Source organism: Sander lucioperca, chromosome 9, assembly GCF_008315115.2.
Source record: "Sander lucioperca isolate FBNREF2018 chromosome 9, SLUC_FBN_1.2, whole genome shotgun sequence".
Classification (NCBI taxonomy): domain Eukaryota; kingdom Metazoa; phylum Chordata; class Actinopteri; order Perciformes; family Percidae; genus Sander; species Sander lucioperca.
The window spans coordinates 20,587,322-20,592,321 of NC_050181.1; the positions used below are offsets into that span (position 1 = coordinate 20,587,322).

At 38.4% G+C, this 5,000-nt stretch overlaps 1 protein-coding gene and 1 long non-coding RNA gene across 2 annotated transcripts in view; one reads left to right on the forward strand and one right to left on the reverse strand.

Annotated features, from left to right (window-relative positions):
- The window catches only part of LOC116065875 (microfibril-associated glycoprotein 4-like), an 8,652-nt gene that overhangs the window by 2,909 nt on the left and 743 nt on the right, over positions 1–5,000 (forward strand). The window lies entirely within an intron of this gene.
- Positions 2,501–2,902, reverse strand: LOC116065879. The gene is made up of 3 exons (XR_004108843.2): positions 2,825–2,902; positions 2,659–2,704; positions 2,501–2,564 (listed from the first exon to the last, which is right to left on the reverse strand). It is a non-coding gene; the product is annotated as an uncharacterized LOC116065879 (long non-coding RNA).

The following is a 5,000-nucleotide window of genomic DNA, read 5'->3' on the forward strand; positions in this document are numbered from 1 at the left end:
CATACATACATTTCGGTAAAACATTTTAAACAAATCTGTGATGAAAAAAAGATTTTTATTATCTCATCTTTCAAAATTCCTTAAAAATACAAAGGACAAAACAAATTAGGTTTAACAACATTAATACAATTTGTCACATTACAAGTTATATCATTATCACCATATTCAACAACATTATCGCACATTTTCCTCATATTGTGCAGCCTTATTGGAGACCCACTAAGTTTCCCTGGGACCCACACAAATGACCTGTGGCTCTTAGGGACTCACTTCAAACCCATCAACATCACTACCAGAACATGTGTGCATATAGTAAATATGCTTGAGAGCTTTGGTTATCTTGATGTATTGGACAGAGGCTTAGCATGTGTAACAATAACAATCTAAGCCACTAACACCCAGTTTTCATCCAACAAAAGCAGTAGTTGTATTGGAATGTAAATCATCCATAAATACTGTATGACTGTAAGCACACTATCTGAAGAGTTGGAGTGAAGTTTATATTTTTAAGAAAAATACAGTCGTCCCACTAAAGGTCAACCAGCATCTGAAACCACCTGGCCGATCGATAACGTGAACAAGGTGGATGCTGATGAACACAGCGTGTGTACTTGTGTTGTACATTGACTCAATGCAGAATGCAGAGTAATAAAACGGCCACTGAAACCTCGGTCAGGCTGTAACATAACAGTCATTTCTCACAAAAAGGCTATACATTGAGAGTAAGGCAATTTGGAATTTAAAAATGTAGCTGTTTACATTTTAAGTACATCTCAGGCAGAGTATGAAAATATGTTCTACAATATAACCCAAGTATAGTTAAATAAACCAGAATGAAATTGAATATGCATTTAATTTCCTACTAAAACCATGTGACATGTCTTCCTCTAGTTTTAGTTGCTCCAGTCCAAATAAATCCATATCAGAAGAGGGAAATAGAGAGTAAAAGTGTGCATATTCAGAGTACGTACACAGGTGTAGATGCACAGTAACTGATTTTTGCACCTTTCTGAGGATCTCTCTGAAAACTTGAAAGAAGCATGTAAATAGCCTCTAAAGGCCATTACAGTGAAAATAAAGTGAGGCCGGCTTAAATGTCCTCACTTTGCGAAATGGTCCTCATTTAAAAAAAGTTAATACCCCATGGTTGTCCTCCATAAAGATAGCTGTACGCAGACACACATTCTTCTTCTTTCACTCCATTTGAGATGCTTCTTCTGCTGTAAAACAAAAACAGAATTACTTATTACCAATTTAATAGCAATATACAGTAATAGTAATAATAAAACGAACACTACACTTTTAACTGCTTATCTATTGTTTGCCAGAAATGAAATGAGTTAAAGATAGTTTCTTTCTAATACAAAAACGTAAAATTATTAGTTAAAGCTGCAAGCAGCGTTGAACGGGCCCTCGCTCCTTGCAGCACGTCGGGGGTACTGGTGGGACGCCTGGGCGATTTACTTCAAATGTTGCACCCAGTCTCAGCGGAGCACGAGGAACAGCTGTGCCGAGTTTCCTCTGATTCAGAATAACTGTTGCCAAGATACGCAACACTTCCTGTTTTGATTGCCACGTACAGGAAGTCGTCCTCTATAACTTGCGCATTTTTTCAACTATTAAAATTCTTTTAATAAGTTTTTGTCATGAGAGTCCACCAAGTTTACACACAGATTCTGCTGCAGATGGGACTCATGGTCTAGGAGGAGTTACAAAAAGTAGGTTTCTCATATATAGGGATTTTGCCAATTAATAAAAAAAAAAAAATGTAAACAGCGTTTAAGTTTATTTTACTAGTTTGCACTAGGGGTGGAACGGTACATGTATTCGTATTGAACCGAAACGGTACGGGCGTCACAGTTCGGTTCATGAATTTACACGGAGAATACACGGTATAAAACTAAATAAAACTAGCGTGCAAATGAATTAATGTAATGCAGAACTACTGTTAGATATGTGGGTTCTTTAGGGACACCTAATCTGTAGCCCTGCCTTAGCTCTGAAGCTCTGATTGGCACCTATGTAGCCGAGCTCCGCCTATGTATGCGGTCAGAGATAGCAGCATTAAGGACGAGTATCAAAGGATAAAAAAGGATCAAACTTTATTCTTAATTGTAAAATTACTTTAACCCATCCTAAGTAATAGGAGCAGTGGACAGGATACAGCGTCTGGGGAGCAATTTTGGGGTTCAGTGTCTTGCTCAGGGACACTTTGACATGAGGCCAGAAGAGACTGGGCTTGATCCGCCAACCTTGTGGTTGTGGGGCAACCATTTTACCTCCAGGACACAAGCCTGCAAGTATAGTATGGCAAGTGGTGGCGACCCACAAGAGTTAGAGGACCCATCAACCTCTATAAGATCACAAGTTTGGGAAAAGTTCGGTTTCCCAGTCAGTTACAGTAGTACAGATGAGCGAGTGGTGGATAAGACTGCTGTTGTAGATTAGTGTTACGTTTCCAGCATCGCGGCTCCGAACCGTAGCGTTAGTTCGGACAGACACCAGTGGACAGCCAATGATGTTAACTGTGACTTCATCCACTGACATCTTGTATCTTCCTTCATCTGCAAAACATAAATAATGATATACATCTTTCAATTAATTAAACAAATACACAACACCTCCCAATATTTTTAGAGTAGACATGCATATCCTTACCCATAACTATGATACACGGGGTGCTTGGCAGCTCTGCTAAGGCATCCTGTGAGAGAGGTGAAGACAGAATAAATAAATAAATGTCATCGGGTCATCAACCAAAAGTTGCACTAGTAGTTAATTGCAAACTCCCAAAAAACAAAAGCATGGTATTCCATAAAAGTACCAGTAGTAAGGAGATATAAAGGCTAGCAAGACTGCATGGCTTCCTATGCTCTTCTGAGACGTCCAACTAATGTTTGCACTGGTAGAAATCTGAAAACAACAAGTACAACAGACATTTTAGTTCCAAGTACAGCCATTGTAGTCCCATTGTTCTAATGTCTACTATAAATACTGCCTCTTTTTTAAAAGTGTAAGTCAAAAAGCCACACAAACCTAACAACTAGCTAAGGGCTGTGGATATGAAGGTAAATGTTGCAAAATGCGAAAGATTTGTAGCTGTCATTGTAGTTATGTTTTTATACAAGTTTTCAAGTGTACAAGCTCTCGCATTTTGCAACACATTTTCCTTCATATGTGGACAACATACTTTGAGTTATAGGCGATTATTACACACAAATATTTTACCGAGTTGTGCCTGCCTGCCAAGAAATGTAACGTGACGAGAAGGAGGAGAAAGTAGACAGCTGGGAAGATGGCTAGCTAACGTTAGCTTCTGTAACGTCACGCAAACTAGACTAGAACTCACTCCAGAAGAAATAACTAGCCAACACCAATGTTAAAATATGCATGAAATCCTGTTCTGTTCAGTCAACAAAATATCCCCAAAAATATTCTTTTTTACTTACTCTCAAAATGTTACTAAATTTCTTCATCCTGAACTCACTCAATCGACTTGACGCGCTATAAAAACATTAGCACTGGCGAACACAGTTATAACGGAAAAGCCTTCAAAATAAAAGCACGAGACTTGGTCACTGAATTGCACCAGCTAGCTAGCTTACGTTGAGTCTCAGCTTTTATTTCAAAGGCTACAATGCTAAACCGGAAATGGGGTACTGACAAGTGAATTTGCTTGATAATATAAATATTCTCTCGGTATAGGTGCCATATATTTATTCTGATTTCAGTCGAAAAAAATTAAACATGTTATAATACTATCAATGACAGGATCGGGGCTCGGGAGACAAGAGATTAACTTTAGAATCAGTTGCCTTATGATAATGTGTAACGTGTCATGTAGCTAACGTTAACAGCCTCGCTCTGTCTCGCCTCCTCATAGCGTACGTTACCGCCAAACAGAGACAAGCCAGACCCCATGGAACTGGCAACATCGTTAACGAAATGAACGTTGAACCACTAATGTCGCGCTGCAATATATTCACATTAACGTTAGCTAGTTAACAGAACTGTTAGCTAGTTAACAGAACTAGTTAACAGAACTAGTTAACAGAACTAGTTAACAGAACTGTTAGCTAGTTAACAGAACTAGTTAACAGAACTAGTTAACAGAACTGTTAGCTAGTTAACAGAACTAGTTAACAGAACTAGTTAACAGAACCTTCTGACCAACCAAACGTAAACTCACAATACCAACAAAATGAAGCTTATGATATTCTTCTAAATGTCCATGAAATAATTACCTTTTACACAAAGCGGAGCTGGAGGAGATTAACGCTAAAGTTTAGCTTGTTCACATACTGGTTGACAGACACACACAGTGGAGCGGGGGGAGGGTCAAAGCGAGGGAAACGTTAACGTTTAAAGTGCCGCAAAAGTCCCGCTCGGATTAAAAATACGGACAATGTAGGCTACTGTAAATAATTTATAGATAAGGACCCACACATAATGTTGAAGCGGGGCATAATGGGTGCTTATTTGACCTAACGTTACAAATCCGTTTTTTAATCTCCAAATCCCAAAGTGCTGATTAATAGCACACGGTAACGCCGTTGTGAACACCCGCTCACGTTAGCTAATGGTTAATATTAGCTAACGTTATTAGCATTAACCATCGAAATTAACAATTGAATGCTACCAAAACAGACAATATAACATTTCAAAACTAATACTGCTAAACTAAATTGCTACAGTCACTTTGTTAATATTTTCCATAAAACTACTTACCGCTGAAATGCAGGTCAAATTCGTACCGCTTTAAAAAAAACTGATTTGGCAGAGATGAAGTTCCCATAATGCAATTCGAAGTGTAAATTAACAGAAATACACCTGTGAATCACGTACTAAGGACAATTGCTGTTAAAATATACAGTCATACTGTTAATATACAGAAATTTCTTAGAGTGTAGACCTTGGCACTTCTAAAACTCACTGATTTGAAGAACACAATGACCGGTTGTGCTCCCGCAAAGTTAGAATTTCAGACAAATACTCCGAGC